The sequence below is a fragment of the Hermetia illucens genome, chromosome 4 (genome assembly GCF_905115235.1).
Source record: "Hermetia illucens chromosome 4, iHerIll2.2.curated.20191125, whole genome shotgun sequence".
NCBI classification, from domain to species: Eukaryota; Metazoa; Arthropoda; class Insecta; order Diptera; family Stratiomyidae; genus Hermetia; species Hermetia illucens.
In genome coordinates, this window is record NC_051852.1 from 47,523,886 (window position 1) to 47,538,676 (window position 14,791).

The 14,791-nt window shown below is 41.3% G+C and overlaps 1 protein-coding gene across 1 annotated transcript in view; it reads left to right on the top strand.

Annotated features, from left to right (window-relative positions):
• LOC119653664 (ras-associated and pleckstrin homology domains-containing protein 1) overlaps window positions 1–14,791 on the top strand; it is a 474,167-nt gene that overhangs the window by 139,264 nt on the left and 320,112 nt on the right. The gene's annotated exons all lie outside the window — the stretch shown is intronic.

The window sequence follows — 14,791 nt, forward strand, 5'->3', positions numbered from 1 at the left end:
TTCTTGCCAATTCGATCAACTCTGCTTCCTAGTGCATATTTTTACCCAAGTATCGTTATTAGTCAGTGATGCTCTTATTTAAGGATCCACCTCGTAGATTAATTTATATCATTTAGAAATATAATAACCTGAGCCTTACACCCATTTGATAGAAGGCGATAGCGAATAATTGCTTGTGTCGCCCAAATTTCTTTTCATCTTTGAGTGGAGGAAGCTTAGCGACGTAGAGGTTTCGCCCAGCAATACCGGCAGATATCAACACCCACATCAAACAAACCTGCAGTGAACCCACAAAAGAAGTATTTTTTTAGGCTGAAGCTTTGCTGGAATAAATTACATACAATTATTCGGATAAATCGTTTTAAACAAATTTATCTTTTCCTTTGGCGACGTATTATGGAAAGGTCACGGGCATTTACGGTAATCTCAATTATAAAAATAAAAAAATCTCAATTATAAATAAAAAGCCCAGTCCTGTTGTGTTCGTTATTCTCATACTCATAATCTTATCCAGAACTTGACATTCCTTTTAGTCTTATCTTCGCTCCAAGGGGATTAATAATTGACGCCGTAAGCACGCCACTGTAATTTAGCATTATGCTTTAAGTTATACAAGAAGAGGTCGTCGGTAGTCTCCGGCAATATCCAGTAATGTGAGCACAAAATAAAAAGCTACATGCATGGAGAGTACTCTACAATTGTCTATACACTGCACACCCGAACGGTAAGACTTTACTAAAAAGATACAATGGAAATTACTAGTACTGCGCTACCATTAGCTATACACCATGTAATGCAGATGCAGATACAGTAGCTACCTTGGGCACTATACTGTTAAAAAGTTAAGCATGCAATTCACTCCCGGCAGCAGTTTAGTGGAAAATGCATTTTCCTACTTAATATCTACTTTGCATTTTGTATTCGATGAAATCATTCTGAACTCACTATCTTGACTGTTGATAGTATTGATTTTTTCGTTTATTATGTGTTCCTTTCTCTATATTCATTCGCTATCTTCAGAGGTAGCAATAGCGCAAAATAGCACTGGAAAAATCGAAAATAGCAGAAAGGACAGCAACAGGAAAAATTTCCATGTTGAGTGGATAAAAGCTTTCTGGTTAATGGAAGAAGTTGAATGAATTGCACGAAATTGCAATTGTTCCCAGTCGACTGGAGGTTTCGGAAAGGATTTGCGAATGCGAAGCGTAATCGTACTCCTTCCTTTTATTAAAGGATAAAATGTATACAATGGCCAGACAGTGCACGAAGTTAGGAATAATAAATGAATGAATAGTGAAATATATTTTTTCTAGCCGGCTATCCGTTTGGGGAGTGATTACTGTCTGAATTTTTGATGTGGCATGCATCAATGGACGTCTGGACTGTAGGTGCCTCGTAAAAAGGTAGAAACATCATCGGCATTGATCATATGTGGAAAAGCCGGAAGCCGGAAGGTAAGCGCTCTAATCAATAGAAGTTCTTTCAATCATATGATCTGTTCTTTACGAAAGAAATTATGTTGTCCCGGTCAAAAAATCTCGAGATAGCTGCAGCTAAAGTCATGTTTGGCGCACAAACCGTTGTTTTGTACCCAGTAGACAGCGAGCGGAATAATGACAGAATTAGTAATTGAGCTTAAATTGGCGAACTGTCGATAAAATGTTGACAAAAAAAGAGAATTAATTTCCAGTGGAGGATTAGGGAGAATAGTTTTAGTGTTCTCTAGCTTGCATTTCTTGTTCCTCTTCAAGAACTGAGGCATTATATAGTTAAAAAAGCCCACGGACCCTCTTCCCGACCATACCGAGGGGCAACCAACCTAAGGATGGGTTGAAGGCAAGATCCAAAGGCCCGCGTCACAGCGATGATGCACTTTAACGCAAAGTGTGTGCGACCATGCGAAAATGTATTGCTATACCTCGATTGTCGCAAACACTTCAAGCAATGAGAGTATTGTTTGTTGAGGATGCTGAGAGTCCTGAGTCCGCACCCACTTAGTGACGGACCGAACCACTTGGGGAGCAACTTACTCCCTCTTTTGTAGTTCACGGACTCCTCTTTTTTGAGTTAAACCCAAGTTTACAAAAAAGCAAAAAGTTGGCTGACGGTTTCGTCCAGGGCAGAGGCAACTCATCAGACGCTGACTCACCTCTGCCCTGGGAGCAGCGTGACCGAAAGTAACGATAGATGGTAATTGCTCCACTTAAATATAATCGCAGACACTGGAGCGTAGTTATCTTTCACTATATCTTCAGGTGGTTTAAGTTGGATGAGAGTCTTTTTTTATGTGGAATTGAATCTTTAATTTAGCTTATCAGGTGAAGTTCCGGCTTAGCCTTTCTAAGCAATGGTCACCTTCCCATTGGCGACACTACTCAGCAATGCAGGGGTTTTTTCTTTCATTTGGATTGCTTCATAATTCTATTTCACTTTTTTTCACGGGCATTTGGGTAATATATATCCAACCTGTTAATAAAATTCTTATACTTAAAATCCCGCCTCAGGGTAAAAATCATGCTCCATTTCCTCCGGAATTACAATTTCAATGATTTTGTCAAAGTCTCCATTCCAGGTTTCCGATGAAATTCACGGGCCAGGCTGTAGGAAATTGAGCGATGTTTTGCAGTTTTATCCTTCAATGGATCGCTTTAATAATAATGGACTTAAGCTCTAGAATGTATCATGAAATTTATGTACGGAAGGCATCCCATAATCGCAGTAGAGACTTGACGTTCATACGGAAATTTTTTGCTGGAATGCCCAGTTTTCGGAAATTCTAGCATACCAAGACCCATTACAATCTCAGTCGGGATACTGTAGCATATTATGCGATGCCACATTAAGGAACATTCTGCCAAACAACTCGCTATATTTATCTATAGTTCGCAAACCATTCTGGACGGAAAATTAATAACCTGTCCCCATACGTCAAATCACAATTCTAGCATTAAGGTGTCTGCTAGCCGATTGTTTCAACGAATTTCACCTTCACGGTTACTATAGAAATCCTCGCACGTTGCGTGCGGTCTCATTTCAGCTCAAATATGCCTTAGCCACGTAAAGGACTTCCTAATTGATTATACGTAGCCACTTTGAATCAGGACTATTTACTTCGACTGATTTATTTGATCTTCCTTATGATCTTTATCAAAACTAACAGAAATTGAATCTAAAATGTAAATAGAAGAAAATGGGACAATGTTTTAAAACATTTATATACTCGCCGTCCGGCTTTGAAAAGATGGATGTTGGAGTGAGTTCAGGCTATTCTCGTAAACGTCATATTTGTGTTGCCTACACAGGGAATCCATGCTGGGCGCCATTTGCAAATAGCCAATGGGTTGGTAAAAACATTATTCTAAAATGACTTCTGTCAGTCTTGAGTCTGTTACATGTGAGATTACAAACAACATGCTATGCCGACATAGAAGAGTTGACGAAGCAGAGATCTAAGTACGTTTTCGTTAGTATCGACAACAAGTAATGCATAACTGCCAATTATTCGTTGTTATCGCCAGCAGAGTCAACAGCACTTCCTTTAGTAGTTCCTATATTTTTTTCAATAGACCAATTATAGTTCGTGTCTATTCGACCATCATACCGTCTAAGGTTTCTCCCTGAGACCACAATCAAAAGGAGTGGCTTTCCGATTACTTGGCATGGAAAACAGGGTAAGTTGTTTCGCTTCAGATTTTCGAAAATAGTTATAAGTAGCGGCGGGTACACCACATATTTTTTTGGAGTAGGGTAGGTAAATGCATTTAAGCACAGAGTGTTGACTCCCGCAATAGTATGCCGTCGGGCTGCCAACTAAATACCTCCCTGTCATCAAAAAACTACCCTGGAACCGTTTGACACATTACTTGGGGCTAGTCCTCCCGCTCTCGCAACTTAGGGAGCCTTGAGGTCAGGGTATTCCTTTCACCAACGGGAGGGATAAGGAGAAACGGAATTGTTATTTCAGGGAACCACCTGTCATCCGGTTCCTTCGCTGGTCGAACTCAATCTTCTTCGCAACAAGAAGAACCCGAACATAATGCACAACACAACTGCATCTACTAGCGCTACTCAGCATCTCTCTAACATTATTATCTGGAGAGAGCTTTCCTGTATCTGCATAAAGCTGCTGACCAAAGCCGTCCCACCTTTCACAAGAGGAAAAGGTGTGTTCGGCGTCGTCCACCACTCCATACAATCAGAAGGTCATGCCTTTCCAATCTTGGGCAGGTAAGACTGAAAACCTCCATGTCCACTTAGAAGTTGGGTAAAGAAGTAATCAACTGTCGATGATTCGCGCAGTCCATCTGCCTCTTGTCTCATTTTCGAGTCGAGCATTAAATCAAGATAGCTTGGCACGTGGCATGAGTTTTCCAATGTGCCTAGCATATCTGTCCGCCCATCAAGTGTTATGAGGAACACTATCCGTCGAGATCAGTGGCTGTGTGCCACTGCTCGATGAACCCCATCCACGACCTCGACAGCAGCATCCACTATCGATCTCCCTACTCTGAACCCAAACTGCCTTGGAGATGAGTCCCCGGCAGCGCGCAGTCTACTCTTAAGGATTTGTTCGAGCATTTTCCCAGTCAAGCATACAGAGCGGTTTGCAGACAGCAGCTGAAGGTCTTGTTTTTCTTTGCTGATTAGCGCCAGTGTCGTCTCTTTCCAACAACAAGGAAAAATGCCCTCCTTCAGGCAAAAGTTGAACGCCCCGACCAGCAAATCTGGTCGTTTGCGGAACACCAATTAGTAAACTCCCGCCGGAATACCATCAATCCTGCTTTTTCATGGTACACTACATATTGACTTATTCACATAAGACCGATAGAGAATGTTCATACTGCCGTTGACAACTACCTTTCCTTTAAAAGTAAAGGCTTAGGACTTACTAGCTTTACGACCTAGATAATGATTGTCGGCCCTAATCGATTCACTAACCAAAAACCCATTTCTGCCAATTTGAAGGTCATTCCCTATATGATTGTGATCATATAGTAACACGAGAGCGAAATAACAAGGTAAAATTCAGTGAACATTTTTCTCCAATCTTGTAAATGAGCTACTAAATTCAGTTTCGGGATTTGTGACATACTATCATCTCCAAGTAATATGTAGAATGACCGCCTACGCTAAAAAAACTTCCTATTCTTCGCTAGACCTAATTGCTACTTAAAACATGTTATTGTTCATGCATGTTCCGTTCGACTATTTCCTCTACAAAATATGATTAATATGCTGCCTACGAAGCTTCCAATTGATTTTAAACTGTCAAAGATTAGAGAAACACTTGCACAAAATGAGTTATACCCAATGAAAGGTGTTTAAAAACGCTACACTAAACATTCGTGGTTTTGATTTATGTTCCAATCCCTAGAAACATTGTTTATATCTACCGACATTCGAACAGATGGCTCAAATTACCTCACAACTGTACATTCTCAAGTAGGAAAACTATGAAAGTATACTTAAGATCAATATACCCCGGTAAACTCCTTCAGTGGATAGCGCAGAGAGTCATACCGATATACTGGAACGTATGCAAAACATATAGTGTCGGTAGTAATTTTAATCCGATATTTAACAGACATAAGAGTATGTACGGGTAAGTGCAATCAGGGCAGAGTCGATACCTACTTAAACCCCGGCCATGACGTGAATTTAACGCCAACGTTCCGTCATGGCATGGACAGGAGGTTAGTCCAACTTAACGTTATCTGTTTTCTGATTCCGATTACTTTTTAACTTGTTTCCCGACTTCTTTCTATTTGTTTCCCTTCTTTCGCTACAGCCCTTGTGTCGTCGTCTTTAAGGTTGGCTGGAGATAGGTTTTCGTTTTCTTTTCAGAGCTCTGCAAAAAATATATCCGATACTACTTGTGTATGACCGTAACATAAGATATTTGACTTGAAATCATTCTTAAGCTTACGAATTCTAGTTAGTGTTACCGATTATTGTTGGTACTCCTTTCAGAATCTCCAATAGAGATATGCGATGTATTCTGGCTTATCAGAAATCTCATAAAGTAACCCTAGCGAAACTTGAAACAAAAATGACGTGGGATGAATTTGTATTGATGTTCAATGTTAGTATTCAAGAGTAATATTGAGAATTAATATATAGAACTCCTCATAGCCATTTCTACGAGGAGGCGAAATTACCTACAAAGCTAACCTCAGTGTAGTTTCAGCAGTTCGTAACTATGAATTCACCCGATGACCACCTTATCAGCATTCACTAGAAAGTACTACATTCTCTACTAGATGTACCCCTGCAAGGGATCTCGGCTATATTTATCCAAGTGTAGAAAATGAGGAGATGGCCCTGAGTTTTATTTGCAGCTACCTCCTCTCCGCAGACCTCAAACGAAGATTCTTCTGAAAGGCTTTCCTTGACGAATTATCTGCCGACTATTCACCTCTGGAGGCATGTTCCTCAGAAAGGCCTGCAAACATTACAGACAAGAGGCCGTTCAATGGTCGATTCTAAGAGATAATACAAGGGGCGTCGCAGAATGCCTGGAGCTGCAGCAATTTATTGTGATCGTGGCCGTCGCGATTCCCGTCTCTCCGCGACATCCCTTAACCTAGATCCCGCTTTTATATGATACTAGAATCTCACTAGCAATTTAGAAGAGGAGAGAGGGAAATGACCTTAAATCAAAATAGAAATTAATGCATTAAATCTCGTCTAACTAGTATAGAAAGTACAAATTAATTCTCACGAAGATAGATTGTACGGTAGGAAGTTATCAGTCACAATTCCATTGTCAACACCCACCTTCTGATCTGTTTAACCAAAGATACTTATCTAAGTGAAGAAGGAATAACAACACATGACGAAGGAAAGTGAAAACCTAATTAATTCAATGACTAAAATCAATGGTATATCCCTGTAGCTATATCAAATATCCGAATTCAGTACGCAAAAAACGGAGAATAAATGAAAAATTACTTAATTGAAAGTAATCTACCGAAAAGAAGGGATATTTATTTATTTATTTATTTATTTAATTAACGGACAACAAACAGAAAGAATTCCAATTAATTATTGTCCTCAGGAGGAGGAGAACTATTTAAACTAGGGAAAGTAGGGAAGTTAAAAGGACCAAGCTGTTTTGCATTATAATTTCGGCAAAGCCTGGGAATCGGGGAATGAAAATAGACTTCGAGCTCCGCGAAAGGCACGTTGAAAATATCTGCGTTAAGTGTGTTATAAGACGCAGGACGGCAGGTGATCTCGTCAGCGGCGGAGCAGTCCATCAGGCCCGAGGAAAGCTTAAAGAATGTGCATAGATCCAGATAGGATCTACGCTGTTGTAGGAAGGGAAGGTTTAGAAAGCGAAGGCGGGAGGGGTAATCCACACGAGGGAAGCTTTTCTTAAAGAAGAGAGAACGGGTGAATTTACGTTGTACATTTTCAAGGGCAAGACAATCACAGTTACGAGTGGATGACCAGATCACGGAGCAATACTCGAGGGTATCCCTCACAAGGGAATTGAAGAGAGCTAAGGAGGGTTGGATGGAGTCAAAATCAGAGGAGGAGCGAAGAATAAAGCCTGACAATTTTGCTGCTCGATTGATGACATCGAGGTAATGGGTGTCAAAGCGGAGCTTACTGTCGAAAGTGACTCCGAGGTCTTGAGTGGAATTTAAGCAGGATAAGGAATGTCCGTTAAGCGAGTAGGAGAAAGAAGTGGGTGAGGATTTTAGGGAGTAGCACATAGAGTGACACTTTCTGACGTTTAGCGCTAAACCATTAGTCGAGCACCAACGAACGTGTCCAGGTTATTCTGAAGGGAAACACAGTCCATAGGCGACGATATAGCGGAAAACAGCTTAAGGTCGTCTGCATAGACCAAACAGGGACAAGTAAGGAGGGGAGGAAGGTCGTTAATAAAAAATAAAAATAGCAAAGGACCCAGAATAGACCCCTGTGGGACGCCAGAAGAGGGGGAGAAGGAGCGGGAAGTACAGCCGTCAAAAGAGACGCGGCAGGATCGGTTGGAAAGGTAAGAGGCAAGCCATAAAACAAGTGGTATGGGAACGTTTAGGGACGAGAGTTTGGATAGAAGTATCTTGTGATTTACAGTGTCGAAGGCTTTCGCGAAGTCAGTGTAAATGGTATGCACTTCTTGCCGTGAATTTAAACATTTGGCGACAAAGTTGGTAAAGTCAAGCAGGTTGGAGGCAGTGGATCTACGTTTAACGAAGCCGTGTTGTTCTTTCACTATGCGTTGGCCAAAGTGGGCGGACAACCAGTCGCTGACATATCTTTCCAGGATTTTGGAACAGGAGGAGAGGAGGGAAATGGGACGGTAATTCTCGGCAAGCGAACGATCGCCACTTTTGTGAATGGGGATAATGAGAGCCTCTTTCCACAAGCTGGGAAAATGATTCTCTTCAAGGCTTGTGTTGAAAATAGGAGATAGGGGAAGGGAGATGGACTTACCAGTTTTGATCAAAAAGAGGTTTGGAAGACCATCGTAGCCAGGTCCGACCTTGGCATCAAGTTCGCCAATGAGGTATTCGACAAGGATAGGAGTAAGAAGGGGAATGGTAGGCGATGGGGGGCAGGCTACATCTACTATCGGGAGGGATTCGGAGGAAGGAGGAGGAACATAGACTGACGAAAAGTAGCGGCAGAGTAAATCACAAGATCGTTGGGGGGAGTTAGCAGAGAAGCCAGAGAATTTAATGGACGGAAGGGATAACTGGGCGGGGCAGCGGGAGTTGCGAATGTGTGACCAGAAAGGTTTCAGATTTCCGCGCCTTAGTGAGTCTTCCACGCTGGACTCATGATTTCGCCCATACTAAAAAATCATTACCCGGAAGCTCGCTGAGGGTCGTTTCGTTAACATCCAAAGTAAGGATAGGTTGTAATCCAACCATATAGGCGCCAATTTGTTATTGCTCTTTCGACCATGCTCGATGTCCTTCCACCATCTGGCACAGTACAATATTGAAGTATTACACCACGTGGGCTAGGCTTGTTGTGCTTAATATAGGATTGGTTATATGTCAGTATTCTAACATAGAATGGTAATGTATTTTAGGGTTTACTTGACCGAGGATATCCGACCCGGACTCTGTCAGTGCTTAGCAAACATAGCTTACTCAAAATTAGTATCTATAACTGAATCATAATCATACAAAGAAAACTTGACACAAAATTAACTTCTAAGGAGGGGGGGGGGAAGTTTAACTCTTCTCCTTCAGCCTTTGCCCTCTTCACAAGCGCGGTCGGCTCGTCGTGATCGGTTTCGCCATTTTGTTCTATTAATTGCCTGGCTTTTAAACCCCCATCCAGCGTATCAAGCGTTCTTCCAACTGGCCTTTTGGTGCGTTACCATCGACTTCGATGTTCAGACCAATCTTGGCAAAAGAATTCTCTTTGGCGAGAATTACGTGAGTTTTTCCAACCTCATATCGATCGCGGATATCCTCATTTCGGATTGAAAGTCCTGGAGGTTTAACGTGAGTACCTGCCGTGTAGGCATAATCCCACGATCCTTTTCGGACACGGATTGATTTTGTGACCACAATGAGAGCCCCGCCATGACTAGCACAGTGGTACTGGTTTATACTGAGCGCAGGCTCAGCATTCATACCAGTGGATACGAGGCCTATCTAACACCTCTGCCGCAACTACGGGGTACGGCATCCGAGTTGTAGAGCGCAACTCCACGCTTGAGCTCTAAAGAGCTCTTCCTGCAATGTAGGCATAACCACAACCACAATGAAACTCCCACTAAGGGGCCAACCGCAAATAACCGGGCCGAGAACACATCCTCCAGGAATTCTCCTGGAGCATATGCTCTCAGAGGGCCATCGCGGTTCCCATGGTACCAGATAATCTCCGGTGAGGATTCGTGGCAGTACCACTCCCGATGAATCCCTTGCAGACTCGGGTCTGATCGCACTCCTCGGGTACATGGAGACGGAACTCCCCAACGGGTTAACTGGAATGAGCCCGAAGCCTCATTTCAGATTGATCAAAACGTGTCACGGCATTAGTCCAACACGACATCTTCATCTCCATTACCGCAAGACCCCGTTCATGGCCTTTTATAATTGGTCAATACTTAGAACCATAGAGAGCGACAGGATGGAAAACGTTTCGGTAAATTCTAGATTTGAGACGTTCGTTGATACGTCGATCACAAAGAACACCAGTTGTGGAACGCCACTGACAGTGATTGTGCCTGTTTCATGGGGATCGGTCATTAAAAATTCAATTTTGTTTAAATTCAATCTGAGACCGTGTTGCATGAGGCGATCATTCCGTTTTTGGACAAGTTGGGGAGAATTCTTAACTAGAACAGTAAAATTATCTATTAGTATTAAAATGCATCTGAGAAGTTCTGTTGTTTGTCAGTTAAACGGTGTATGGACGGTGACCGTTGCTAAATCCGCTGTGATAATATTAAATCCTTTTGAGAGGATGTAACGCTTGTAACGCTTTTCTGGTCTAATTTTCCAATAGTCAAGCCCAAGAAGTAGAAATTCAAACTAGTCCCACTTCCACTTCCGTGGAATATAATTTGTATTATTTCCCCACATTTTGTCTAAAAATTCCGAATCTCTTCCAAACGCCAAGCTTTGATAAACACACCTTTTTTTTTTTTCCAATGGAAAATTGTGATTCTTCCTGTAGACAAATATTCGCTACTATTCCCTCCGCGATCCTGGGGAGAAGTTCAGATTAATCGTGGTTACAAATCTTAAGGCGCGATGGAGGATCTAAACGAGCTTATCTTACCTTACCTGTGACTTGCTTATAGAAATCATTTATAAGCAGGTCGCTGGCTTACGTAACTAAAAGCAAATGTTATTATACAACTTTCTGGTAAAAAAAGACTTAATATCGTGGTTCTCAATCAAATCAAAACGAAACTGGTGAGATCAAGGAAAGAGAGTCTATGTCAAATTCCAGATAATCTCTCTTGCAAAAAGCTCGCACGACAGACAGACTAAGAAACCGCATTATATGGAGTTGACAAAAACTATGCACACTAATTCGAACATTTCCCCTTAAATGTGCTAGGATGTTTGTCTCTGCTGAAGCGTTAAAACAGGCACTGCCCCTTTCGAGAAATGAGCAGGGACAACATCACGACATAAACAAACTAGTACCTCTTACCTTTGCGCCATCGTTCGCGATTAACTTAAATACGGTTCAGTTCCCCGCATGATTTTTTAAGCCGCATGCACTTCTTCTCCACTGTTCGGCGCCAAATCCGTGGCCATCTTGGGAGAATGAATTCCACTGCTAGGTGTAGTCAGCAATGCAATTGGCGCTCCTCCTTAATGTATGAACTATCCACTGCCACCTCCGCCTTTCAATCGTAAGGCACACGGGTACCAGATCTGTGCGCTGACCAAGTTCCCCGTTTATAATAGTATCTGAGCAGTGTACTCGATGATACGACGCGGATGGTTTTGTAGAAGGCTTGGGGCCTGTAGGTGGGGGTCACTTTCCACGTGTTACTCCCATATAGCAACACAGAAAGACCATTAGCACAGAACATTGTCAAATTGATCTTGGCGTTGAAATTACTGCTACTTACTATTTCCAAATTTGCACTGCAAAAGCAAATCTAGGCAACAACCAGTTTGTAGCAATGGCAAAAACCACGTTTTCTAGACATACAAATTGATTAACGCCTTCGCTGCGTTTCCTTTATTGCAAAGAGGAAAAGTGTGATAACCCCCTATACTGAGAACCTTGTTTTTGTTGGCGTTTGTCTTCAGTCCAACTCTGCTTCTCTCTCTTTCAAAATTCAGAGCCATGTGGCCAAGGTCCATGACCCGGTGTGAGAGCAAAGCAAGTAGGGACACGTAAAATTTTTGCAAATGACGTCAGAGGAATTGACTTTACCGCACCCCACTAGCCCGTTTCCACGGGACACTTCGGTGAAGCTGCAGATAGATACTTGCGAATCTGTGCGGCTAACTTTTGCCACTTTTTTCGATTTTTGAGATATAGCCATAGCTAACCCGCACTGTAACTTAGCCATCTCCATTATCATTGGCTCATTACAAAAGGCGTTCAACGTGGGGTTCCAATTTTTACAGTTTTTAGACCATGTATACCTTAGGTTCCCAGCCAGTGAATTTTTAGACGGTAGCCTGTTCGGGTATATTGGATAGAGGTTCTTCCGTTTCTTAACTCTCTCCCCGCGCACTTGACTTTATTACTTCAGCTGCCAGTTACATTCCTGTATACCTCATCAGCTTGTCATTACTTGTGTTCGTCTTCGCATTAACCGATTTTTGGAAACTTTTAAATTGCTGCGATGCGTAATTTTGAGCTAACATAGAAAGTATTTGCACCCCTATATGCCGTGAACGGTAATTTACATCAATTGACGACAAGTCAACAAGTGTCGGCGCCATTGTTGGAAGTTTTATATTCTTTGAGGCTGTAAGACCTTCGTCCTTTCAGGACTCATAGGGCGTGAATTTAAGCAAAGAAACTTGAAACTGTTCGGAGGTCTATCGAGTGGTGGCTTTTGAAGTTATTGAGGAATCGCAAAGGACATGGTCTTCACCAGTCATTGATTTATCGCAAAAACCTAGAAACTGGAATCATCTCCAATGAAATACGAAAGTATGATTTTTTTTGCGAAATGACAACTACCTCACCAACAAAGTGAGAACGCCACACCATGCCCAGCAGAAATGCCAGGGCAAGCTAGAGTCTGATATGATGCTATGTGACGTTCAAGGTAGGGTCTGAAAATATTAGACCACGCAAATATGAAGTTCACAAAAGTACTCTATTTTAACTTCAAACCTCATTTTTGATTCGGAAAATTGAAGTTAAAGTTTGTTCTAAGGTTTGCATAATATACATGTGTGTTCCTCTCGCCAATTTCTTTTTTTTTGTGAATCAAATGTTACTGTATATCCTGTATATCCTAAGCTTCGGTACTTTTAAAGTTTATCTTGAGGAGCTTGTAAATATGTAAACTTTCGTAGTTGAAATGGTTTACGTAAAAGCCCTCCTTTAGTTGAAACCTCAATGTTTCCATAATTAACGAAACCGTTTTCTATAACTTCTGGCAATGTTCTATTCATGCTTAATAACACAGCTTTGTGCACAATTCATTATCGAACACTTGATTCAATTTGAACAGTTTGTTCTCTCTTGACTCTGAAACTTGACTGACTCCAAGGGAAGCTCCGCGCGAAATATTCCAGAAACACATGCGAATACTTTCCTAGAAAAATACTTTACCACTTGAATGAAATATGGAGACAAGGAGAAAAATGCGATCGTGCATATAGAGCCAATCAATTTTCAAATTCCAGCTCTCCGATCGATTCGCATTCCCATTTAATACCTGATCCCCCCATGACTCAGCTTTGGTAAATGACATTCAATGTGGGGTAACTACTCCATTACAGCATCAGGCAATCTGTTTTATGTTAACAGTCTCTCTGATTTCTAGATATGCCAAATTTTTACGGATAGATCGATTAAAGCGATACAATTATGCTCGGGTATTATTTATTTGTGCAGGAGGTCAAATTTTTAGGTTTGTGTTCTAGTACCTACATACCTCTGTGACTAACTAATAGGTTTCTTGGCTTGGCAGGCCGCATCAAATACCACTGTGGTCACTATTGCGAATAAGTATTGTAAAACTCATGCTCAAATGGGAATGTTAGGTGTACGGCAAATGACATCTTTTATAGTCTTGCAACCACTAGGCACTATTATTCCATAGTACCCCCCGTTGAAAAGAAAAAAATATTCTGAACCGTATCGAATCCAAATTCCTTAAAAAAGAAACGGAATCAAATCCGAAAACTAAGGGGCTCAGATATTAAGGACAAAATGGCACGACCTTAACTATATCCATCTTTCCATCAGTATTCGGGGCTCACTCACCTCGTCCTTACCATAGTGCCGATTTTCAACAGGACTTTCGACTTTCCAGTCAAAAACTCTCACTCCCTTTTGAACTAGCTGCATAACATAACGAGTGGCAACAAACCTTCTGTAAAACTGCACTTAGATGCAAGTAAACTTCGTGCATCCTATTCACCATATTTCATAGCGAAATAATGCTCTGTCCTTATGGTTGACAAAAGTCGACAGAAGAGTCGAGAAGATATTTGACACCTGACCTGAAGTTCAATTCATTACCGCTCAAGAAAGCCGCACATGGTTTGTTCATCGTAAAATCTTTCGGAAGCTGTGGACTTCATTAAAATTGATCATTCTTCTTCTGAGCTATGAGCTTTATTCAAAAGGGTACATGACCCCATTTGAACCAGGGTACGTTGGATAGTAAAAACACGCCAACCAACACATTTGACGTTATTTTTATGGCAATATACACAATTCGGTCAGTGCGACAATTGGAGATCTGCCTTCTATAGATAACCTTATTTTAAAACAAGTTGAAAATCGTAAGCTTGGTGTTTCAAGTATGAATGCTTTGTTGATTTTTTTGTTTAAGAACATTTGAATACACGATGGTTCCATTTACACATAGCTCGTAGTCCATGTGTTTTGAATATCCCTGATATTCAGTTTGATATATTACTCTTAGGGAATCGTAATTTGAAGCGAAGGAGGCAACTATAGTCTACTATAAATTTGTTTTCCACCAAACTTTCCAGTATGATGCTTCATATTAAAGCCTATAATACTACAAAAGTATACGGGTCTAGGATGGGCTTAGGTTTGCTGTAAATTTTCAAAATATAATAATATACTATTACTAACTTTTCGGGTCCTAGATACCATGTGCATGGGCCACCGTAATTTTTTTTCAAAT